Raw genomic sequence first — 27,264 nt, forward strand, 5'->3', positions numbered from 1 at the left:
ATAACAAGCAAATTTCTGCTCTCATTAACATCAGTACAACTCTATTCAAGCCAGTGAGGTTGTATGGCTATACTTGAGAGCAGAATCTGGCACCAAGATATTCAGATTGTACCCCAAAATCTTATCCTCTTACACTCACAGTAACTGAAATACTCTTTCCCCTACAGTGAGTGAGGCTATGGCTACACTACAGTTTAAATCAACATGAGCAACATAATTTATGGTGACTTAAGCACCGGTGTGGACAATGCTATGTCGGTGGGAGAGCTTCTCCCACCAACATAGCTACTGCCACTCAGGGGAGTGAAGTAATTAAGCCAAGGAAAGAGCTCTCTCCTGTCAGCTTAGACCAGCTTAAACCGGCTCCACTAGAACAGAGGTTCTCAAACTGTGGTCTGTGGACCACCAGTGGTCCACAAACTCCATTCAGGTGGTCCGTGGATAGTTCCCTCTAAGGTGCATGCCTGGGCAGCTGCACATGAGAGAATGAAGGGCCAGCCTCCTAATTAGTGGAGCTGCACAGGCATGGCTCCACTAATTAGGTGCCTGGACCCTGGAGAAGACACTCATGTAAGGTGAGGTGGTGGCCTTGGGGGAACTAGGGGGTAGGTGGGAGGAGGAAGTGGGGTGAGAAGAGGGGGTGGGGGGAATTTGGGACATGCAGGGATCTGATGACCAGAGAAAGAGGCGACTTTCCCCAGCTCCAGGGCTGCAGCTGCCAGGAAGAGACGGCCCTCCTTCCCAGCCTCAGATGTGGCGGGGAAGAGAGGGTACATCCATCACATTAGAAAGGTAAGACTACTGATATTAAAATATGAGTTGTGTGCTTTTATTTGTAGAACAAAAAAAGTTAATTATTATTACGGTTTTTTTATATAGCACTTTTATCCAAAGTGCTTTACAATGGTTAGCTAACGATACAAACAACATTTGGAAAGATCATTAAGCGGTCCACCGATACCCTCAGCAATTTTCAAGTGGTCCGTGAAAGTAAAAAGTTTGAGAACCTCTGCACTAGAGAGCTTACAGCAGCAGAGCTGTGCCACTGTAATCTCTTGCTAGTGTAGCCATAGCTTGAGTAATATCACTTCAAGGATGTATAAGGAGCAGTACTGAGGCCTGGTCTACACTATGAGTTTAGGTCGAATTTAGCAGCGTTAAATCGAATTAAGCTTGATCACGTCCACACAACGAAGCCCTTTCTTTTGACTTATAGGGCCCTTTAAACCGGTTTCTTTACTCCAACTCCAACGAGGGGATTAGCGCTAAAATCAGACTTTGTAGGTCGCATTTGGGGTAGTGTGGACGGAATTCGACGTTATTGGCCTCCGGGAGCTATCCCACAGTGCTTCATTGTGACCGCTCTGGACAGCACTCTCAACTCACTGCACTGACCAGGTAGACAGGAAAAGCCCCGCGAACTTTTGAATTTCATTTTCTGTTTGCCCAGCGTGGAGAGCACAGGTGACCACACAGAGCTCATCAGCACAGGTAACCATGATGGAGTCCCAGGATCGCAAAAGAGCCCCTGCATGGACCGAACGGGAGGTACGGGATCTGCTCACTATATGGGGAGACGAATCAGTGCTAGCTGAACTCTGAAGCAGTAAACGAAATGACAAAATATTAGAAAAAGTCTCAAAGGCCATAAAGGACAGAGGCCATAACAGGGATGCACAGCAGTGCCATGTGAAAATTAAGGAGCTAAGGCAAGCCTACCACAAAGCCAGAGAGGCAAACGGAAGGTCTGGGGCAGAGCCACAAACATGCCACTTCTACGCGGAGCTGCATGCCATTGTAGGGGGTGCACCCACCACTACCCCAACCGTGTGCTTTGACTCCATCAATGGAGAAACACGCAACAGGGAAGCGGGTTCGGGGTACGCGGAAGATGATAATGATGATGAAGACAATGAAGATAGCTCACAGCAAGGAAGCGGAGAAACCGGTTTCCCCAACAGCCAGGATATGTTTATCACCCTGGACCTGGAACCAGTAACCCCCGAACTCACCCAAGGCGTGCTCCCAGACCCTGAGGGCACACAAGGGACCTCTGGTGAGTGTACCTTTGTAAATATTACACATGGTTTAAAAGAAAGCGTGTTTAATGATTAATGATTAATTTGCCCTGGCAATCGCGGCCAGTACAGCTACTGGAAAAGTCTGTTAATGTGTATGGGGATGGAGCGGAAATCCTCCAAGGACATCTCCAGAAAGCTCTCCTTCATGTACTCCCAAAGCCTTTGCAAAAGGTTTCTGGGGAGGGCTGCCTTATCCCGTCCGCCGTGGTAGGACACTACCACGCCAGGCCAGTAGCACGTAGTCTGGAATCATTGCATAACAAAGCATGGCAGCGTATGGTCCCGGTGTTTGCTGGCATGCAGACAACATCCATTCCTTATCTCTCTTTGTTATCCTCAGGAGAGTGATATCATTCATGGTCAACCTGGTTGAAATGGGGTGATTTTATTAAGGGGGCATTCAGAGGTGCCTGTTTCTGCTCGGCTGAACAGAAATGTTCCCCGCTGTTAGCCACGAGGTGGGGGGTGAGGGGTGAAGTGATCATCCCAGAGAATTGGGTGTGTGTGTGCGGGGGGGTACTTGGGTTTGTGCTGCATGTTAACCCGGAAACCCCAGCCCCTCCTTTTACATTGCAAACCCATTTTAAATGGCCAACGCAATGGGTCCTTGGTATGGGAAATGACGGCGCTGCTGTTTGAAACCATTCCCACATGTTATGAAGGTTAAAAAAGCCAAAAGACAGTGGCTTAGCATGGCTGCCTGCAAGCCGAATTCTGTTGCCTGGCACTGCGTGAGTGATCTCTCACACCAAACCGGCAGGCCCTCAATATAAGAGGAAAAATGCGACCTTGTAACGAAAGCACATGTGCTGTGTAATGTGAACAGCAAAATTTAACGTGAAAGAGTGTACCCATTGTTCTCTAAAATGTGTCTTTTTTAACCACCTCTCCCTTCTCCTCCACCAGCTGCAAATGTTTCTCCTTCGCAGAGGCTAGCGAAGATTAGAAGGACAAAACGACGGACTCGGGATGATATGTTCAAGGAGCTCCAGATGTCCTCCCATGCTGAAAGAGGACAAGCAGAATGCATGGAGGCAGTCAATGTCAGACTACAGAAAAGCACAGTATGAACGAGAGGAGAGGTGGCGGGCTGAATCGTGGGATGAACAGAGCAAGTGGCGGGCTGAAGATGATAGGTGGCGTCAGCTTGCTGACAGAAGGCAAGAGTCGATGCTCCGGCTGCTGGAACATCAAACTGATATGCTCCAGCGTATGGTTGAGCTGCAGGAAAGGCAGCAGGAGCAGAGACCGCCGCTACAGCCCCTGTGTAACCAACAGCCCTCCTCCCCAAGTCCCATTGCCTCCTCACCTAGATGCCCAAGAACACGGTGGAGGGGCCTCCATCCACCCAGTCACTCCACCCCAGATGATTGCCCGAGCATCAGAAGGCTGGCCTTCAAAAAGTGTTAAAGTTTCAAAGTTTTGAACTGCAGTGTGTCCTTTTCCTTCCCTCCTCCCCCACCCCTCCCGGGCTACCTTGGCAATTATCCCCCTAGTTGTGTGATGAATTCATAAAGAATGCATGAATGTGAAGTAACACTGACTTTATTGCCTCTGCAAGCGGTGCTCGAAGTGGGGAGGGGAGGGTGGGGTGGTTGGTTTACAGGGAAGTAGAGTGAACCGGGTGGGGGGGGGCGGAGGGTTCATCAAGGAGAAACAAACAGAAGTTTCACACCGTAGCCTGGCCAGTCACAAAACTCGTTTTCAAAGTTTCTCTGATGCGCACCGCGCCCTGCTGTACTCTTCTAACCGCCCTGGTTTCTGGCTGCGCGTAATCAGCGGCCAGGCGATTTGCCTCAACCTCCCACCCCGCCATAAATGTCTCCCCCTTACTCTCACAGATATTGTGGAGCGCACAGCAAGCAGCAATAACAATGGGGATATTGTTTTCACTGAGGTAGAGCGAGTCAGTAAGCTGCGCCAGCGCGCTTTTAAATGTCCAAATGCACATTCCACCACCGTTCGGCACTTGCTCAGCCTGTAGTTGAACAGGTCCTGACTGCTGTCCAGGCTGCCTGTGTACGGCTTCACGAGCCATGGCATTAAGGGGTAGGCTGGGTCCCCAAGGATCACGATAGGCATTTCAACATCCCCAATGGTTATTTTCTGGTCCGGGAAGAAAGTCCCTTCCTCCAGCTTTTGAAACAGACCAGAGTGCCTAAAGACGCGAGCATCATGTACCTTTCCCGGCCATCCCACGTTGATGTTGGTGAAACGTCCCTTGTGAGCCAACAGGGCTTGCAGCAGCATTGAAAGTACCCCTTGCGGTTTATGTACTTGGTGGCTTGGTGCTCCAGTGACAAGAGAGGGATATGGGTTCCATCTATCACCCCACCACAGTTTGGGAATTCCATTGCAGCAAAGCCATCCACTATGGCCTGCATGTTTCCCAGAGTCACTACCCTTGATATTAGCAGGTCTTTGATTGCCCTGGCAACTTGGATCACAGCAGCCCCTACAGTAGATTTGCCCACTCCAAAGTGATTCCCGACTGACCGGTAGCTGTCTGGCATTGCAAGTTTCCACAGGGCTATCGCCACTCGCTTCTCAACTGTGAAGGCTGCTCTCATCCTGGTATTCTGGCGCTTCAGGACAGGGGAAAGCAAGTCACAAAGTTCCATGAAAGTGCCCTTACGCATGCAAAAGTTTCGCAGCCACTGGGAATCGTCCCACACCTGCAACATGATGCGGTCCCACCAGTCTGTGCTTGTTTCCCGGGCCCAGAATCGGCGTTCCACGGCAAGAACCTGCCCCAGTAACACCATGATTTGCACATTGCTGGGGCCTGTACCTTGTGTGAGGTCTATATCCATGTCAATTTACTCATCACTCTCATCACCGCGCTACAATCGCCTCATCGGCTGGTCCTGGTTTTACTTTGGCATGTCCTGGCTCTGCATATACTCCAGGACAATGCACGTGCTGTTCATAGTGCTCATAATTGCTGCGGTGATCTGAGCGGGCTCCATGATCCCAGTGCTATGGCGTCTGGTCTGAAAAAAGGCGCAAAACTATTGTCTGACGGAGGGAGGGAGGGGCGAGTGACGACATGGCGTACAGGTACAGGGAATTAAAATCAACAAAGGTGGCTGTGCATCAGGGAGAAACACAAACAACTGTCACACAGAATGGCCCCCCCAAAGATTGAACTCAAAACCCTGGGTTTAGCAGGCCGTTGATTTCACGGAGGGAGGGGGAAGCAAATGAATACAGAACAAATCTGGTCCATCTATTTTTTTACATCTTAAGCTGGCAGCAGACGGTGCAGCATGACTAATAGCCCTCGGCATCTTCTGGGTGCTTGGCAGAAGATACTGTACTACGACTGCTAGCCATCATCGTCAAGACGGTTCAATAGGACTGCCGGCAGGACTGAGTCTCCAGGAGACAAAACATGTCTGCCCAGGTACCTCTGATTGAACTGGAATACGATGATGACGGATACCAGTCGTAATACACCATCTACTGCCAAAAGGCAAGGGGCTGCTGCTGTGTAGCAATGCAGTACCACGTCTGCCAGCACCCAGATGACATATGGTGACGATGAGCTGAGCTGAGCTGAGCGGGCTCCATGCTTGCCGTGGTATGTTGTCTGCACAGGTAACCCAGGTAAAAAGACGTGAATAGATTGTCTGCTGTTGCTCTGATGGAGGGGGAGGGGCCTGACGACAAGTACCCAGAACCCCCCGCGACACTATTTTGCATGATCAGGCATTGGGATCTCAACCCAGAATTCCAATGGGCGGCGGAGACTGCGGGAACTGTGGGATAGCTACCCACAGTGCAACGCTCCGGAAGTCGACGCTAGCCTTGGTACTGTGGACGCGGTCCGCCGACTTAATGCACTTAGAGCATTTTATGTGGGGACACACACAATCGACTGTATAAAACCGATTTCTATAAAACCAGCTTCTATAAATTCGACCTAATTTCGTAGTGTAGACATACCCTGAGTTTACAATGGCACCAGGCTCACACTCAGAAGGGGCCCCAGCACCTAGACTGTGGCTCCACCCCCCCATGCTCCACCTCAAGGCCCTGCCACCACTCGGCCTCTTCCCCCCAAGGCTCCACCCACTGCTCGCTCCTCTCTACCCCTTCCCCCACATTGTCCCCTGCTCACTCCTCTCTACTCCCTCTCCCCTATGTGAGTGGCGGGCTGGGCCTTGAGGCGAAGAGGCCAAGCAGGGGCAGGACCTCAGAGCAGAGCGTAGGCGGGGCCACAGTCCGGGCACCAGGGCCCACAAAACATTAATCCAGCCCCGATCAGGAGTAAAAACTACTAGCACCAGAAAGAAGACTGGGAAAGATTAATTTTGAAAGGAAGAGGGGCACATTTCCCTAGTAATGGGGCCTGACATAAGAAAGAGGATTTAGGACTAGAGGAGAGAGAGATTGCTTGGCGAAAAGAAAGACAGCAATGATAGATGCTACAAGGGGGCATAACTAGAAGTAATGGGATAAAATTAAGAAAAAAATGTATATTAACTATCGGGGGGAAACTTCCTGACAGTGGAATCTACTAGATTATGGAATGGGGATGACCTAGATGACCTGACAGTTATAGCTGCCTGCAATGGACCTGATTCTCAGCTACACCAAGAGCTGTGGATTTGAGGACTTATTAGAGTTTATTGTTGTATGAGATCGGAAATTAAGGGCCCAATCCTGTTCCTATAAAAGAAAATGGCAAAATTCCCTTTTAACTCAAATGGGATCAAGATCATGTCTTAGTTAGCTAATCAGATGTTTCTTGTATTCAGAGTAGTTACCCATGGGGAGAAAAACTTTTCTCATTACCCTCCTTTAGTTTTATAAAACATTATAACTTTTAGAAAAGTTGTAGAGTACTTTAAAACTTATAACCTTATAAAAGTTAAGCTTTGCTAGCCACTCAGCTACACTGTAAAATAAGCCAGTTGGAGAAGATAGTTTCATTTTAATAATTCTACAGTTATTGCCCAATAATTTTCCTGGTCATGAACTTCAAGTATAAAACTGAAAAGAACAAGAATTCCAAGGTCTCCTTAATAAAATGCACTCAATGCAACTCTCTAATTTAGGGCTGGATTCATGCCTTGGTTGCACACACACATTTCCTATCAGACTTGATGGCAGCTCTGGACGTGTACCTGGGAGCAGAATTTGGCCTTAGTAGACTGAAGCGGTTTGTATTGTGAAACAATATTCTCCTCTCCACCTTATAAATAAATAGGAAATATGTAAAATAGTAGCTGTGCAGATTATCACTCACAAAGCTCCCTTCGTGAAAGAACTTTACAAAGAGTGAAACCAGGTGTGAATGGTAAAAGGGATAAGACAAAGCTATTCCGGAAAAAAAAAGAGCATTATAACTAGATGCAAATACAGAGAGGTTCGGAGCATCCAGCCTGTGAATTTCAAAGAAGGAACATGTTAAGCAAACAAAGCAGTGCAAAGTGCTATATGAAACTGACAGCAATCTCTCACTTCCTGAATGTAGATTGTGGCCCAGAGATGAATGACTGAGAAGAATTGTTGTGTGTGTAATAGATATGATCATCTCTTGACACATGTTAGTTTCTTGCCACCCAGCTCAACTTTAGGCTGAGAAAATCTGAGGGCAGTGGAGATGAGTGGCTTGGCTTGACTTTGTCAAGCCGGGCCTTAAAAACCTCCAAGGAAGGAGACTCCACCACCTCCCTAGGTAACGCATTTCAGTGTTTCACCACCCTCCTAGTGAAATAGTTTTTCCTGATATCCAACCTGGACCTTCCCCACTGCAACTTGAGACCATTGCTCCTTGTTCTGTCATCTGCCACCACTGAGAACAGCCGAGCTCCATCCTCTTTGGAACACCCCTTCAGGTAGTTGAAGGCTGCTATCAAATCCCCCCTCATTCTTCTCTTCTGGAGACTAAACAATCCCAGTTCCCTCAGCCTCTCCTCATAAGTCATGTGCTCCAGACCCCTAATCATTTTTGTTGCCCTCCGCTGGACTCTTTCCAATTTTTCCACATCCTTCTTGTAGTGTGGGGCCCAAAACTGGACACAGTATTCCAGATGAGGCCTCACCAATGTCGAATAAAGGGGAACGATCACGTTCCTCGATCTGCTGGCAATGCCCCTACTTATACAGCCCAAAATGCCGTTAGCCTTCTTGGCAACAAGAGCACACTGTTGACTCATATCCAGCTTCTCGTCCACTGTGACCCCTAGGTCCTTTTCTGCAGAACTGCTACCTAGCCATTCGGTCCCTAGTCTGTAGCAGTGCATGGGATTCTTCCATCCTAAGTGCAGGACTCTGCCCTTGTCCTTGTTGAACCTCATCAAGGCCCCAGCCCAATCCTCTAATTTGTCTAGGTCCCTCTGTATCTGATCCCTACCCTCTAGTGTATCTACCACGCCTCCTAGTTTAGTGTCATCTGCAAACTTGCTGAGAGTGCAGCCCACACCATCCTCCAGATCATTAATAAAGATATTAAACAAAACCGGCCCCAGGACCGACCCTTGGGGCACTCCACTTGAAACCGGTTGCCAACTAGACATGGAGCCATTGATCACTACCCGTTGAGCCCGACGATCTAGCCAGCTTTCTATCCACCTTACAGTCCATTCATCCAGCCCATACTTCTTTAACTTGGTGGCAAAAATACTGTGGGAGACCGTATCAAAAGCTTTGCTAAAGTCAAGGAATAACACATCCACTGCTTTCCCCTCATCCACAGAGCCAGTTATCTCATCATAGAAGGCAATTAGGTTAGTCAGGCACGACTTCCCCTTCGTGAATCCATGCTGACTGTTCCTGATCACTTTCCTCTCCTCTAAATGTTTCATAATTGATTCCTTGAGGACCTGCTCCATGATTTTTCCAGGGACTGGGGTGAGGCTGACTGGCCTGTAGTTCCCCGGATCCTCCTTCTTCCCTTTTTTAAAGATGGGCACTACATTAGCCTTTTTCCAGTCATCTGGGACCTCCCCTGATCACTATTTTCCCAAAATTAGGTGTGCCTGATGGGGTATATGGCCTTGGATTTTTCCATCTTTATTACCCCAGATCATAGTTTTAAAAAACTGGAAGATGGAAACAAATCCAATTACTAATTGTCGTTTATGAGTGCTGGATTACTGGGCTAACTGGATTAGCTGGACCAACTCTGAAAACTTTATATTGAGCTTCCTGTAAATACACAAGGGAAAGAAATGGGGCTTAGCCTCTGTGTAGTCCAGTTCTGAATTTGGCCCATTATACTTGTGATTTATTTCATTGCTTAAATAATAAGTTTAATTTATGTCTCTGCAACAAACACAGAATTTTCAGTGATTCTTGTGTGCTGATGTATCACTAACAGACTCTGGTCATCGGCGGGTAGGATCAAACCTGGGACCTATGGAGCTAAATGCTTGAGCCAAAAGTCCCAGGGCTCTTAGGTAAGGCTGTAGCAGACTCATTAAGTGTACCACTAGAGGGGACAGAGCACCACACCCAGGAGGTGTGTGGGTAAGTGGGTTACATACTTCTCCCAGCTGAGGGAGCACATCCCAAGCTTCAGAGACTTCCCAGTTGATATCCTGGACGAGCCCCCACTTGTAATACTAACAGATGTTGGTCTTCGGCGGGCGGGATCAAACCTGTGATCTCTGGAACTAAATGCTTGAGCCTCTACTACATGAGCTAAAAGCTACATGGCTCTTAGCTAAGGCTGTAGCACACTCATTAATCTCTAAATGGTCTCGGTGCATCTAGAGAGGACAGAGCACCACAACCAGGAGGTGTGTGGGTTACATTGGTACAGGCACTTTCCTGCGCTTTGGGCACCCAAAACTCTAGGTGACTTCAATGGAGGTTACATAATTCTAAGATCATCAAAATTGAGTTATTTAGGATGCTAATGGTCTGATTTACAACTTCCTTCTTATTATTATTAAGCAATATAAACCCTATAATTTGCACCATCACATAGCAAATTCTAAGGCAAAACTGAAGTTGTTATAGCCCCTCTCTGAAAATAACTTGAGTCATTAACATCCATCTACATCTAAATTAAACTTTCTGATTTTTGTATATTCCCTATCACATCTTATTTATTCACCTGTTAAATAGGACACGTATGGAATAGCCTATTATTTGCTGGTTTACATTTTTCTGATCTAACTTCTATATCCACTCACCTTCCATTTTCCGTTCCTCTGTAGTCTAAAATCCTTCACAGCTGCAAAAATGGCCTTTCTTCCCATTCAGTGGGGAAGTCTTATGAATAATAAGTATGATGTAAAAAGATTATAAAGTTCTTTAGAACTGCCCAGATTTTCTCAAGTGTTTGAGAAAAAGAAGAAGAGAGAAACTTTAGCATTATCAATTAAGCCCCACGCTTGGAAGACAGGAATAACGTCATTTTAACAATCAGTTAACTAAGTCTGGAGGAAAAAAACTTCAACCTACCAAAAATGTGTTCTAAAACCACAAATGGGAATAATAAGAAGCAAAATAATTCCTGAAACTGAACAGTTGTTCCTTAAAAGAAAAAATATCTAAATCAAGGAAATTTTTTCACATCAATTTATGCATGAGAAATTTTTTCAAAAAAAGAGTCTATTTTTGCCTCTGTTCCTAACCAGTTCCCTGTATTATCTACTCCAACTCATACGTCAGATATTTTTAAATAAATATGAATCAGAAACAAACTTTATGGAAAATTCCTACTGAATTTAATAGGGTTCTATAGAATTTTGAAAGACTCTATAGGAATAACTTTAAAAACCCCTTTAGAATATAAAAGACAATGATATACCCTTTGTCTTGAACCTTTCAACTACCCAAGCCAGGTGGCAGAATTCTTCTTTTGACTCACCTGAACCGTGATCCAGCAAAAGTACCCTTACTCAGGAATAAGAATTCCTTTTTCTGATTTGGAATTGGATTAAGCTATACCAGAAGTAAGGCTCATTGGAATAAGATTGTCCAAAGGGGAGTTTATAGTGAAATATCTAATATGGAATAATTATTCTGACATAGTTATTTTGGTACATTTCTAAGTGTCAATGAGCCCTTGCATTCAACGTCTTCTTACTTATCTGTACAGCACCACAAATCATAAACTAACAACAACCCAAAAGTTTTTGAACCACATAATGTTGCTGTCCGACTGTATATTTTTTGTTTCATCAGCCTCACTATTAAAATAGGGTTTCTCAAATGAAAGGCAAATTAATATCATGCTACTCTAAATTTTCTACAGGAAGAAAGAGAAAAGCAGAAACATAAGTCCTTTATAAATGGTACTTTCATTAAGCTGCAGGTGGTTTGAGTACAGGTCTGAGAGCCAAGAACTGAGTCCTAATTCTGATTTAGATGCTATTTAATTTTTCTATTCTATCTAGGTTTTTATGCTCATCACTACAGGGGTATTTTGAAGATAAAGATGAAAACTGCTAAATATTATTTATTAAAGCTAAACATTATTATTACTACTATAATAATAGCCCTTTAAAGTAGATAATGATGTATAGGGTTCACTTTCCCCCACCACTGAAGTGCAGGCATTGCTGGAATGACGTACTGCAGCTGTTTAATAGGGCAGAAACACCACACAGCTGAAGTGAAAGCAAGTGAAGAGGAATACGGGATTCTTTTCTCACTGTGAGAGGAATTTAGAATTGGAGTTCGGTCAGGAAAGTAGGATGTACACATCTGCTTTTACAAAAAGCACTTTTGAGTCTTTAATGGCTAGAAGGGGTCAGGATCATCTGAAAGACAACACCTCCAGCAACAGAGAACCTTTTAATACCAATACCATGCTGGGATGTTGGTTCAAAGGAACTGGCTTAGAGGGAATACAGGAACGAATACCACTGACTGGGCCAATTCCTGCAATACCCAGGTGTTCCTTAACAATCATTTGTCCAGCTGCTTTCTCAGCCCTGCCATGCTTGCCTTGTGAGATCTGACACGACGCCATCAGGCTCGAGTGCTGCTCCTCCACTAAAAACTATTTAAACACAAGGGCAAACAATTATGGACTTAAATAATAATTTGAGCTTGGTTGGCAGATGTTAGGAAGCAAAAACTGCCATTAGATTGATACCTGCTAAACGGGTCACCCTTATCACTTTAGCAGACACTGCCAGAGGTTCTGGAATTGCAATCATTTGGATTGATGACCCTGAATTACATAGAAATCCCAGAGGTTAGAAGGAATAATGCTCACTTACTAAGTAAAAGGTCATCAGTTAATTGGATAAGATATGAATGTGCAAAATCTCCCTGCATTCACTCTTATTTAGAACTCTTTCAGGAGAGGTCATAGTTGAAAAGAGGAGACAAGTACTTATTCTTTACTACTGAAGGTCTCCTGAGACAAGTATCTGTCAATACAATTGTTACTAGACCAAAATCTGTCCAATCTGAGGCAAGAATCAATACTTCTGTTTTAAGCCTCACTCATATGGCAGCTACTACAGCAGTCCATAAAGGATTAGATATTAACAGTTATTCTCTGTCAGCTGGTTGAGTAGCAAAACATTTCATAAATATTTTTCTCACACCTCAGACAAAGACATACATGAGATGGTTGTTTCATCATTATCCACATATTAAAAGAGGTTATTTCTCAACTTGTAAAGCATGTAGAAAAGAACTGTGGCTGCCTTGTCAAGGGCTTTTCATCCATAAATCTCAACGCTCTACCAAAGGAAAAAAGGGATCATTATCCAAATTGAGACACAGGGTACATCTACACTACAGGGGGGAGTCGATTTGAGATACGCAAATTCAGCTACGTGAATAGCGTAGCTGAATCGACGTATTGCAGCCGACTTACCCCGCTGTGAGGACGGCGGCAAAATCGACTTCTGTGGCTTTCTGTCGACGGCGCTTACTCCCACCTCCGCTGGTGGAGTAAGAGCGCCGATTCGGGGATCGATTTGTCGCGTCCCGACGGGACGTGATAAATCGATCCCCGAGAGGTCGATTTCTACCCGCCGATTCAGGCGGGTAGTGTAGACCTAGCCACAGAGAGGTGAAGTGGGTAAGCTCAAGATTACACAGCAGGTCAGTGACAAAGGTGGGAAGATAACTCTGGTATCCTGACTCCTAGTCCACTGGCCTGTGCACAGCAGCATGGTGCTGTCCAAGCAATAGTAGGTGTGTGTATGTTTACAGAGGGGGATTGAGGGTATGTGCAATAAGAAGCTCAGAAGGCCAGGCAGCAAATTCTGGCCACGCCTCTCAGTCAGGATGGCAGAAGTACCTGTTCCTGATCTTAAGGGACCTTTGGCTTTCCACCCACATCTGTGTCTAGACTCTTAAGGGGGTTTGGTAGTTGGACCCAGGCCCTCCCTTTCCAATGGGTCCCAGCCCAGGACCATGTGGGAAGTGACACTGGTAGATTCCTCCTTGCAGTGAGTCTCAGTTGCTTCCCTGGGCTACTTCCTACCTATAGATGTGAGGCATGGCCCCATAGTCTTACAACCAGGGCCCTGCAATTTCTCAAAGGGGCGTGGTTGGAGAAGGCTTTGGTGAGGGGCCTGACCTGTTCTAGGGTCACTTCTCAAGCTTCACTTTCTGTCTAGCTTCTTGGAGGAGGATTCCTCCCTCCTGCAGCCTATCCACCACTGGGTGCCTGGGCTTCTCAGCTCCTTTTAACCCACTCCTCGCAGCCAGAGAATGCTTGGCAGGTATGGAGGGGCGGGGTTACCTGGGTCCAGTATTGCCTTTTAACCTGTTCAGGCCCAGGGTGGGGCTTGTATACCTGGCATTTGGCGGGGGGGGGGGTTTATTGCAGCGCAAGCTAGCTTTAATCTAGCTAGCTTGGGGAAACCAACAGCAGTGAAGCTGTAGCAGCATGGGAGACTGGTTACATATTGGGGTAGCTTAGCCATACTGCACCAGCTTCACTACTGTTGTTACCTGATCTAGCCAGATTAAAGCCATCTTGGGTGTGTCTACTTGTGCTGCAGCATAGACAGCGTAGCACCTCACATTGCAGCACAGACATACCCTAAGCCATGAACCCCACTCTGTCCTGGTCCGACTCCTGGAAAGAGGGATTGGGTAGGGAGTTGCTTCCTCTTAAATTCCACAACCAGGATGTAAGATCAGGCCAGTCTATGATTTTAGGTCATTCTAGATTATGGGAGCTCTGAAAAGAGAGGCGCACCTAGGGCCTAAAATTGGTTTTGGCCAGAAGAACATTCAGGGTCGTAACATGCAAATGAATAAGCAGACAATGTATTCCATTTTGCTTCAGCATTCCTACTTCAGCACCACTACAGTGCACTAAGAACTAGGGCAGAGTATATATAACCCAGGCCAGGTCTGCAGCTGTGGATAATAGTAGACTCTCAAAGATTTGGGAAGGTGTCCAGATACAATGAATGTTTTGTGCGCTAGTAAAAAAAATTGTAATCCATGACAACGATACTAGGTATTACCCAAATTATACTCATTTTCTGGGAAGGTAACCAACACTCTAATGTATTTACTGGAATGTCTTCTGAATTAATGTGTGGTATGAAGCTCTTATGAATGTGCTCTGTCAAGGACCATCACAATGTGGGAAGTGGTGGCTGCACACGTCCTTTCCATACAACAGGAAACAACAAGGGAGTGATTCATCACTGCATTTCTCCAGGTTTATACCCGTGTAATTCCACTAATGTTATTTTATACATTTAGATTAAACTGGACAAATGTTTTTAAAGGATTAAAAATATCATGAAGAAACCAATGTTCTTAGCTATGTTAATAACGAAAGCACCTCTAGCTTTTTAAAACTGCAAGGATTTTATTATAAATCTGTGATGGGACATATACGCCCCACACTGGCAACGAGAGGGTTAAGGAAAGCCTGTGGCCCCAACTGTACCAAATGTCTGGTATGGAGAGGGGAGTTAAAAAGAGCAAGGAGACCTGGCACATTTCAGGGCTGACCAGCAAGGAGAGCAGAGTTCTGCTTCTCTTGATTGGAGAGAACCCTGGTTGCAGCCTAGAAACTGAGCTAGTCGATTGGCCCAATAAGTCTCTGCTAGAAGGGATGACCAGTCCCTGGGGGATCAGTAGAAGCATAGGGTGTTTAGAGACAACCCCTGAATAGAAGGGTGGGGTATCACCAAAGGTTCATCAGACCCAGTTTTGAGTTGTGGGTTTTTGTTGTTGTTCCTAATTTCCTTTGGTCCTTTACACCCCAGAAGGGGTAGGACTGACGTGTGCCTGGGCTGAAGGGCTAAAACACCATTACCTCAGCCCCAGAGCTTAGGGTGACCAGATGTCCCGATTTTATAGGGACAGTCCCGATTTTTGGGTCTTTTTCTTATATAGGCTCCTATTACCTCCCACCCCCATCCTGATTTTTCACACTTGCTGTCTGGCCACCTTACCCCACACAGAGACGACAGCCTACCAACAGAGACCTTCAGCAGATCAGGGAACCAGCTTTCTGTCCCAGGTACTAAAAGAGTTGTGAAGTTCTCTCCGAATTTCTGTCCCCAAACAGATGGATTGGTAGACCACTTAAATCAGACACTAAAAAGAACATTAAAGAAGTTCGTTGCTACAGACCCTCATCACTAGGACCATCTGCACCCTACCCCTCATGTGTGGATTTGGGAGGTGCTGTAGTCATCCATCCCCATTTGAACTGTTGTATGGGAGGCAATCTTAGTCACCTAAAAACCTAAAAATCTGGCCCTGGTAAGGGATCTGAGTTTCAGAAAGAATTAAGCACCCATCCACTAAAAATCATGTATCTCAAGTTGATCACCCAAAATTGCTAGTCCCTTTTGAAAATCTTGGCTTAGGTACAAGTTGAGGCTCCTACATCTTTATGTAGGTGCCTAAATAAGTGTCCTGACTTTCAAAATTTCTGAGCACTCAGCGGTTTCCATTGAAATCAATGTGAAAATAACTCTTGCAGTTGCACAGATGTGCTATGGGGGCAAAAGCTTCTCCCAGTCAGACATGCCAGTGAACCTATTACAATCTGCATAAATCTTGTTCATCATTCTTATTAGAAATTCTGCGGGTAAGGCACTGGGCATTTATATGATCAGTTTATGGTTTAGAATGTTAATTATTACATTTTGTTATTATACTTTGGACCTAATGTGAGAATAATTACTCTATGTTTATTGCTATTATCATTGTCCCCTGGTGGCTTACTTCTTCAGTCGTTGGAGATATAAAACATGGATAGCACTGGCTGTGAAGGAAGTAATGCGAGAAGGCAGGGCTCAAGGCTGGAGGAGAACTCCGATTATTGCACAAGGCATAGGCCATGGCTCTTTGTAAAAGGCTTTGATTTGGCTAAAGAAAAAAACAACAACTAGAAGTGGTTTGGATCAAACATGCTTTATAAAGGCCTGATCAAAAGCAGATTGAAATCAATGGAAAGACTACTGTTGACTTTAATGGGCTTTAAATCAGACCAGGTTCAGATTAAAGAATTTTGGGGTCCTGTGTGCGCTATGGAAGTATGAGCAGGGTGGGGCACCTTCCCTAAAGTTCCCCTGCTGATATACCCCACCACACACAGAGACCACTAAATGCCTCTCCCAGACCCCATGTACCCCATCAGCCCCCACTTATCCTGGTAGCCCCCACACACACAGCCCAGGAGCCCTGAAATACATCCCCTCACAGCCCCTAACACCTTAGCTGCACCTGCTATAGCCCCCATTTCACTAAATCTTTCCACTGTTCCTCTCAAAGCACTCTACTTCCATTGATAAACTTGCCCTCAATGCCATGTTAGGTAGATATTATTATCCCCATTTCAGAGACAAGGAAACAGACATGGACAGATAAAGGCCTTGATTTTAGCTAGGCCTCATCCTGGCCCCCAAAGTTGAAATGAAATATATTGTTCCTGCATGTGCACCCATTTAGGCCCCACTCCTCCAACAACTTAAGACCTTACCCCACAAGACAAAGTTGAGCATGTATGTGTGTTGAGAATTCGACAACTCCTATGTACGTTTCAGTAAGCACATAAGTGTTTGAAAGATCAATGCATTAGGGTGAGGTCAGGTGTTTAGACGTCTGAACTAGTGTGTGTGGTTGGTGCAGGTGCATAGATGTGTCTGCAGTACTGGAGGCTGTTTCTAAATATCCAGTCTTAAGTGATATGCCCAAGGTCCCCACTGAGTCTGTGGGGAACTGGGACCAGAGTCCAACTCTCCTGATTCATACTCCTGTGATTTTACCACAATGCCATCTACTTCCCTTATAAGCAAATAGAATAAAATTGTGGTGCATTTGTCCCATGAACTACAATAAAAGGTGTGCTGGAAATACATATTAGTAAGCATGCACCTTTTAATATGCTCTGCTTATGCTATTGAATACATGCTACTCTTAACCTACATGACCATCTACATTAATCACAAAAGACCATTGTGCTTCATTGTCTGGCTGAGGAGCATGGTCCAGTGGTTAGAGTGCTATCCTGTGTCTTGGGGGAGCTGCCACAGACTTGGGCAAGTCAAAGATACTTAGGAGCCTAACTCTTTGATTTCAATAAGAGTTAAGTGCTCAAATACCTTTGAGGATCTGGGCCTTAGTGTCTCTGGGTAAAATTTTCAGAAGCGACTTAAGCACTTAGCGACAGATTTTCAAAAATATTTTGGAATCTGTAAAAGGAGAGCTGCACCTAGTAGGATTTTCAAAAGTATGTAAGCTGTTCTTCTGAAAATTCCACAAGGCACCTATCTGCTTCTTTGGGCACCTACATGCCCTTGAAAAAAACAGGCCTGTAGAAGTCTATGTCCTATTGACTTTCAATTGAACTTAGGGCCCTAAGTCACTTAGACACTTTTGAAAATTTCACCCTAAGTGACTTAGGTGCCTAAATCTAATTTTCAAAGGTGACAGAGGCACCTAGGAGCCTACATCTCATCGAAAGTTGAGGGGACTTTAATTCCTAAGAGACCCAGGCACTTTTGAAATTTTTCCTGTTTGTGCCTCGGTTTCCCATGTGTAAAATGGGGATATAAAAATTTCCTACCTCACAACAGTGTTGCAAGGATAACTACATTAAAAGATTGTTCTCAGATATTATAGTAAAGATACCTGAGCTAGACCTTTCCCACTGCTTCCTCTGCTGCAGCATTTAAGCATTTCACTGAAATCAGTGTAATTAAGAAGTATCTAATATGTTCTTCAATCACCGAAGCTGTATTGTGCTGATATTATCACACCATTCAACAGGTTCTTAAATCCAGATTTGTCTAACTCTGTCAGGTCATCTGAGAAAGGCAGTACGTAGTCATGGCTATTGCTTGCAACCTATCATTCAAAACTCAAGCGTTAATAGCTATACACAGTGCACTTTCTCCCAAGGGCTAAATAATAAATGTGTGGTGTTGATTCCAAAACACTCACACAAGCAGCAAAACAAATGCACCTGCCATACAACAGGAGTGATGTTCCCTAGTAACCAGTAGGGTAGGCCAAATTGTGCAAAAACACTACTGTGTTTATTAGTTAAATACCTAAATGAATTCACTTTGGCAATGCTCATTACCCTTGTGTGTTCACTTAAATTTTAGTATATACATTTATTGGCAAAAAATGATCATGGAAACAGTGGTTCTTCAATGCCACTGGAAAATATATGTGAGAGGCAAATTATGAAATTGTAAACACGAGACTTCATTCAAAAGAGTTACACTCATCCAATCAGGAAATATAAAAGTACCATGTGCCATTGTGTTCAATCAAAGCTACAATACTCAGCTAAAATTTTGCACATCAAATACGCTCAATGAATTATTCATGAACAAACTTCAGCTAAACCAATATTTGGTGGATAGTTCAAAATAACAAATAAGAAAATTGTAAGCTGCTTGTGTAAACTTGTGAAGAGAAAAAAAAGGTGAATTTTGTTTAATAAATGGTCTGTCTTGAGTTATTTGCTCAGTTATAGTGCTCATTACATCACAGCAGACTCACCAATCAAACTGAAAATGATTCTAGCTAGACAGATGTCCATCAGAACATGCTGTATACTATGGTTATAAGCCCATTAGCATCTAGATATTTCATTTTACTGTCATCTTCTGACCACCATTCAGACACCTTGCAAGTGAACAAGGCCTCAGTGCCTGATTTTTAAAACCTGATTCCAATTACTTGAACAGCTTAGCACCAATGAAATGTAGAAGGGCTGTAGCATTGTGAAATCAGAACAGTGAGTTCTGAATGCTGATAGCTGGAAGGGTCTTGATGGGCTACCAGATCACAGCCAGCCAATGGTGATCTAAACAATCCAGAGAAAAAAAGTGACAAGCAGCGTATTTGACACACATACAATGATCCTAAATCTCAAATTAGATCTGCCTTTGATTCCAGATGTTTAAAATTTATACCAGGAGAATTCACTATCAAGGGAAATATTCTTATCAGTGTAAGACAACAAGACTACTTCCTCGTTAGGATGAAACAGGGATAAAGTTATTATTGAAATGTTAACAGGTCTCATTACTGATTTTCAGAGGCTGCCCATTGTTTGAGCTGTACTGACCTCTAGAGGCTCTCTCCTCTCTTTAATCATTTTATTTTTCTATACAATCTCCTCTACAGTAAAGTTTCCATCTTCAAAAAGGAGGAATTAGATGAGAGGGGGGAAAGTTGAAATCAATGTGAAAATCTATGATAAGAGGAAATCTGAGCCAAATATGCCAGTCTGTTTTTCAGTACCTGTGGCTGTGCAAGATAATCCTGCTCTAAAGTATGTGAGCAACTTGGGAACCTATTATGAATCTTAAAAAACATCTCAGTTTCCTGCTATTAGCCACTTGACTACTTCTGTATATCCCAGTAGGGCTGCAGAATGGATCAGGAATGTCCCAACATTCTGTAGGAGCCAATGGAATGTTCATGGCTGGTGGAGATACAAGCAGGAGCAATAGACAATGAGGACTAGGAAATTTATTCATAATGATCCTTTTAGCTAGAAAACAGCCTGTTTTCAGGTTAAAGCCAGGGGGTGGAGAGAGATATTTTTGTCCCTTGCATCATAAACCCACCTGCAGGGACTCCCAGGGAAGAACTATCCACAAGGAGCCCCTTACAGAGCTTCTCCCCCATTCTTTTATCAGGATGAGGATCTGTGGCTCATCCTTGTAAAAGTCCTGTGCCTCCACACAAGTTCTGACCCTGGCATCCTATTCCTTGGGGCCCTGACAACATAGCTCCAATGGACCCAGGCTTCCTTGTAAGGGATTTCCCCGGGCCATGATGGCTCCTAGAAGACTAGAAGGAACTCTGCAGAAAAGAGAGCACAGAGCCCTGATTTATTATCTTTGCTGCTTAAACCGCATGGGGCTGGAAGCAGTGAACCAATGTACACCCTTCCCACCACTGCCCATCCACTTCTCCCTCTGGTTCACCAGTCCCTTTTCTCACAGGGACACTGGACATACAGAGTGCCTTCTGAAAGCAATGGAACTGTGGGGAAGATGTGAGACCGATGCCCTGGAAACTGCTGGTTTCCTTCCCTCTTCCCCTTGTGTGCAGAAATGAGGAGATCCACACAGAGATATTCCCTCCATGTGCAGGCCTAGGGAGAATAACATGGGCCAAAATTTTCCAGGTGGCTGGATACCACCTTACCTGGGCTGTTTACTGATAACCAGCTAGAAGACCAGTAGCAATGCTGGCAATCAGCCAGCTGGCAGATAAAGGCCTTCCCCAGCACTGAATATCCAATGCCACAACCCTCATTAGCTGTTGCAAGAGCCTTATGTTGAATGTAATGATTGAGCCAAATTCACCACTGGCATAAATGGATGCAACTCCATTGATTTCAGGAATTACATGTCAATGGAGCTGTCAGTGGTGAATTTGGTCCATTATTATTTAAAAGTTTGCCTAGAGTCTGAATGCAGCAACACTCAAAAAAAAAAAAAAAGCATTAAAGATGCAACCAATGCCAGCTCATTGAAGTTAGAAATTTCTTTTTAAACTTCTTGGAGCAGTTATCAACTTTTACGTAGAACATGGGGGAAAATTCTAGGAATACAAATTAAAGATGAAATACTAGCCTCACCAAGGTCAATGGCAAAAACTCCCATTGACAACAATGGAGCTAGTGTAACCCACACACCTGCTGGGTGTGGTGTTCTGTCCCATCCAGTGGCACCGAGACCACTTAGAGAGAGAGATAAAATGAGTCTGCTCTACAGCCTTAGCTAATAGCAACATGGCTTTTAGCTATGCTGTAGAGGCTCATGCACTAATCTCCAGGGATCCCAGGTTCGATCCTGCCCGACGACGACCAGGGTCTGTCGGTATTATACTAGCATTTCACACTAAGTGTTTTAGTTCTAGAAAAAAGACTCTCCTACATTATTTCACCCTATTTTTCAACCTGAATTTTACAAAGAAATAGATGGTGCAAAAACAGTGCTTATTCATCTGCCAAAACAAGGAGCATCTCTCCTTAAATTGCAGCTCTGATGTCTTTATACGGAAAAAATAAAACTACAGTTAGAACATGAGTGGTAAAATAAAATATAGTTTGTAGGGTTCTCAGTAGTTAATCCACACACATTCAAGGTCAAAGATGACTTCAGATGACCTTCCCATTACCTAAACTTTTTAATGCACTTTTCTCTGGATGGCAGTGATAAGTTCTGCATCTGAGCTTTTCTCAAGTTGGCTTTTTAACCTAATCACCAACCAACTCAGACAGAGTGAGAGATAGGAGAGTTGTGTTTATGGAGGAGTCTACTCTCTGAGAAATGTAATCCTTCTTTCCTGAGATCACAAAGGCAGAACCATCTTTCTATTTATATGCAGTATCTGATTTTGTTCTGGTTGCACTTCAGGGACCGCTCCTGCCATAAGCCCTCACGGTCATCTTTGGGTTTTTTTGAATGTGCCAAATGAAATCATGAGAGTCTCCTTTTCTATAAGCAGGGTACGCACAGAGACCCATACACCCACATATGTATATTGGCACCAAAATATTGACACTTTGTGATGGTAAAAGGGCCAACTGCACTCTGGATCCTCTTGAGTTGCACCCCTTCAGCCACAGGCCTGCCTTCCTGCACCTCACTCTGAGCAGACTTGGCAGTTCAGCCACGCTAGGCCTAAGTCCCTGCCATCAGCCCCCACCATTTCCCAACCAAGTTAATATGGCAGGCCCAATTCAGCTGGACACCTGTAAGCCCTTTCCCTTCATGGGGACCTATGACCAGTGAGGTGGGTAAAGTGATTCAAAAATCATTTTTTTTAAACAAGGCATCCTTCATGTACTCTCTCAAGCATAAAAGCACATAGGGGAAAGGGCGGGGGAGGAGGGAATGACAAAATACTTGGGTCTTACTTACACCTTAATCTTTCCTTGACAGCTTTTGTAGATTGCCCTCGGCCCAGCTGGGAGAAGCAGACTGTCCTGCTCACAGCATGCTCTCTGTGTGACTGCTTGCCAGCCTGTCAGCTCCCACTTCCTTGGGCAGCCTCTAGACACTAGGTTCAAGCCCCGTCCTTTTCTAGGCCCGGGGGTCCTCTGGTCAGTTAGAGTTCCCTTTCACCTCTTTCTTCTCCGCCTTGGCAAAACTGCTCTGTCACCTGGATTGGGCTGAGTTGCATCTTCACAGATATAAATCTGGCAATTGTGTTTGTTGGGATGTGTCATAAGTAGCTCATTTTTTTAACCTTTCCTGCATGGCTGTTTTAATAATCCCTTTAGATCTAACTCCATAGCAAGGAACCCATCATTTAAAACACACACACACGCATGCGGTTCATTAATAAAAAAGAGTACAGATATTTCACAGCTTGTCACACCCTCTGTTTACAAAGCACACTATAAATATTTCATTTGACAAATACAGAGATGGTCTTGAGTGCCTGACTTAGACCATGCTCCAGTTTCCTGGGAGGCTGAATGTTAAGACAGTTCTGCTTGGTGCAGGCAATGTAAGCAATCTCCAAGCAATTGCTCTGCAAATTCTGAGATGTGGGGGCCATGTCAGGTTAGATGCTGTCACCTCACAGCTCACATTGAATAAGCTACAATTTCACCTCCTAGAATCATTTGATTAAGGAAGAGCTATGGGCAGAACATGCACACAACCATTTTGATCCCGCTTTGTTGAAGAACCTCACAAAATATTCGCAGCACATTAAGTCTCTGGATTTCATAAAGGGTCTTTTTAAGGTCCACTTTATGTAGCAATCCTTCATCGGGATTGGAAAAGAGACTGGAGGAAGTGGCAAAGCGATGGATTAAGATGAAACACCAATTCTACCTTTAGAAGGAATTAGAGATGAGTTAACATCACTTATACTTTACAAAATCATATTACCAAAATGTTCAATACCAAACAATGTGTGCAATATAAGTAAGTCATTTCTCTATGAAATGAGTACCTCTGGTAGCAATTTAGGTATAATCAGTGCTAAAGAAAAAGGGCTGGATTGACAACAGTGGGAATTATAATCCTCTGTACAGGGGTAAAATCCCTCATGTGCAAAGGGCCAACAAAGGTCTAGGTCCTTTAAGGGTACGTCTATGCTGCAACGGAGGTGCAATTTCCATCTTAGGTGGAATAGATGCATATGCCCTAGCTTTGATCAAACTAGCACACTAAAATAGCTGCGTGGCCAAGGTGGTGTGGGCAGTGACATGGGCGAGCTGCCTGAGAACTAGCCTAGGGTCTCAGATGGGACAGTACTCGGCAGCTAGCCCATGCTGCCCTGGCTATATTGCTATTTTTAGTGCGCTAACTTGATCAAAGCTAATCTCCATCTGTCTACCCAAGCTGGACATAACATCTCCAGCTACAGTGTAGATGTACCTCCTTCATCTCTCTTTCCACGAGCATTTATGGAAAGGAGAGAGACTTACTCTCCTGATAGGTGGGAGTCACATCAAAGTAAGGTTATGGGATTTTTCATGGAATCAGTTTAGCATAGCCCTACTATTTAACATCTTAAAAGGGTTATGCAACTCCAGTAATAGTCACCAAAGCCCTGTCTACATGTAAGAGAGGTGCTTTTTTAGCCTAACATGATTCTAAAGCTGCCTTACCAGTCCTACGGTGATATACTTCTTGAGGTAACTTGATGGAAGAGAGCACTTTTTTTTTTTTGGCATGTAGGCCTATCCTAAGATTTCTCTCTGAGGACTTCCAAACTCAGCAGTAATAGCACTTAAATATTCAACAGGAAAACTAATTGTGGTCTGTCATGTTTCTGTACCAGATATGGGTTGGCTGCAGAGCTTGTTTATACACAACAGATGTAGTTCATCATAAAATTAGGGTTGCCAATTTTGGTTGTACATATTCCTGGAGATTTCATCACATGACAATCTCTAATGAAAGATTTTTTTTTTAATTCTTGGGGACTCCAGGGCAATCTTGGAGGGTTGGAAACGCCACATAAAACCTTTAATGCTCTGCCAGGCCTGGCTGTTAGTTTAAATAAGGATATTTATACACAGTGTCACATAGTGGCTGACCAGTATAGTGCAGTTTAGCATTCCAGGCAGCCCCAGGTGAGGTGTTGAACACCTCCAGAATTAAACTCACTCCCCCTCGATGAGCTGACAGTGTGACCAGAACTGATTGAAAAAAGTTTCTAAGTTTTTTTTTAAATGAAAAATGGCCTTTCAGCCAAAATGAAAAATCATGATTTTCAGTGCTACCAGTTGGCACTGACATTTTTCATTTTGGGCTGAATTTGCTAGTTTTTCGTGAAGAAAATGAAAAATTAAAAGTTTTTGATAAAACTAAAAAATTGCAACCAAAACAGTTTTTAAAATCCAAAAGATATTTTAGGGAAATTAAAAACAAAAAACAATCCACCCCATATTTTTTTTGAAATTTCCCCTTAGCTCTAAGTCTAACCTTAAAAGTACTCTGCAAGGCCTATTTATTTGCACAGCCTTCTGTCAGAGGGGTTATGGTGGATGGAGATCATTGCAGGCTGTGGATTTCAAGTTCTTTAATTAAGGATTGGTTGACTCCTTTAACAGTCATTGAGTCAATTTGTGATGGCACATTTTGTTACACAATTGCTTGTACCAAAAGCACATTCATGGGTTTTTAATTAACTACCCCAGAAATGACTTAAGTCAATTCTGTTCAGACTTTAAAAAATCCCTTTTAGGCTGAGACCATCTATAGAAAGTTCTGGTCCAAAAAGCATTTGACAAAGTTATGACCAATCCAATAAAACTAAAAGGGGTAATGAGAGGAATTACATGGAAATTCCAATTTAATCTTCACTACTGCAAGAAACATTATGAAGGTCATGTAAGTACCTGGATAGATGATAGGAAGAATATAGCAGGAAACAAGCTTATATTGGCAGTGGGACAAGATGACCTAAGAGATCTTTCCAGCTCTAATTTCTACAATTACACAAGCTGCTGTAATTAGAAGTATCATTGATGGAATATTTCAAATCATTACCTTTTCTTGCTAAATGGTAAACTGTTTGTGAATCAGCAACTCAGTCTGGGGCCTTGTTGTTTATTCTTGAGCTATTTCTCTCTTGGGGGCTGTGAGGGGAAGCAATTATTGCTCAAATTATCTTATCACACAATTTGTGGCGAGTGAGCAAATCATGGAAGCGCTATTGTCTCACAAAAGAAGTACTGTAACTTCTACAAGAAGCTTGAACACCAGCAAAGTACTTCATAAAAGAAGGTGATTTATGTAACAATGTAGCATGCTGAAGATACAGCTTGTGCTCTTCTGTGCCACACACCACTCTTCTGTTATAAACATCCAAGACAAGCAACAAGCGTTAATGCCAAACTTTGTCACTGAGTACTGGGAGAAAACAAGATACTCCTGTAAGGATATGTCTATACAGTAACTCCTCGCTTAATGCTGTAGTTATGTTCCTGAAAAATGCTACTTTAAGCAAAACAATGTTAAGCGAATTTCCCCATAAGAATTAATGTAAAATGGGGGGGTGGGGGGTTAGGTTCCAGGGAAATTTTTTTCACCATAGACTATATATATATATATATATATATATACACACACACACACAGTATAAGTTTTAAACAAACAATTTAATACTGTACACAACACTGATGATTGTGAAGCTTGGTTGAGGTTGGCTATCATTGTATGTGAATGTATTAAGTTTTGCTATGTGTGTGTTACTGAAATATGTTGGGCGGTTGGGAACACCAACAACCAGCCTTTTAGGTACAACAATGGAGTAGCCAGACAACGTTAATGGCTCATCAACACCCATCAAGAAAAAAATCCACTATCCCATGAACTGTATACAGTGGAGACTTCTCAGAGAGAGCATGTATACAATGGAGACTGCTTGACCCATGGCACTGCAAAAGATCTTTCCAGCAAGCTGAAAGAAACTATAAAAGAGGAGAAGAGACATTATGACTTGGCCTGACTCCCCCCACAACTTAACACCTGGAAATATGTCTTGAGGACAAAGACTTTGAACAGGGGACGGTGGTCCCGAGCTAGAAGGCAGTTCCAGACAGTGTATTTAAGATCTGTGACCTGTTTGTACCATCTTTTAGGGTGAGACATTGCTTGATTCAAAACCTGTTTCGTTTATAGAACTCAGACTGCAAATATATTTTTATTTCATAGGTAACCAACTTTGAGCTCTGCAATTGCTACTTATAATCACTTAAAATCTACCTTTCTGTAGTTAATATATGTTTTATTGTTTACCTAAAACAGTGTGTTTTGTTTGAAGTGCTTGGGAAATCTGAGCTCAATTTACACAGGCTAGTGTGTGTCCTCTCCACATCAAGGAGAGGCAGATTGGATAGTGAACTAACACTCGTCAGGCTACTGACCAGTGCAAGACGGTACAGTTCGGGGGAGCAAGGCTGGGGAGCTGTGCGGAATTGGCTGGAGCCTCCCAATTGTTGGTTCATGAGTGGCTGGGAGAGCATTCATATAAGTCAGTTGGGTGCATCCCCACCTGTGGATGTCTGTGTAAGTGCAATACCTGCAGAGGTTTGTAGCTTGCCAACAGCATCATAGTGTGAGAGGCAGCCCAGGTTGGGGGGTTTGAAGGGCTCAGTGATCCCACAACCCAGGTTGCACCCTGGGGATCCTGTCATCCCCAGTTTGGGGAATTCTTTGCCCTAGACTTTGCAGTTGCCCTGATTGAGCATTCTCAGTGTGGCCCCTCCAAGCACCACGGTCACAATTTTCCACTAGAGGAAGAGGACTGAGTTGTCCAGGAGAGA

This window comes from Trachemys scripta, chromosome 6, assembly GCF_013100865.1.
Source record: "Trachemys scripta elegans isolate TJP31775 chromosome 6, CAS_Tse_1.0, whole genome shotgun sequence".
In the NCBI taxonomy this organism is placed as follows: Eukaryota; Metazoa; Chordata; order Testudines; family Emydidae; genus Trachemys; species Trachemys scripta.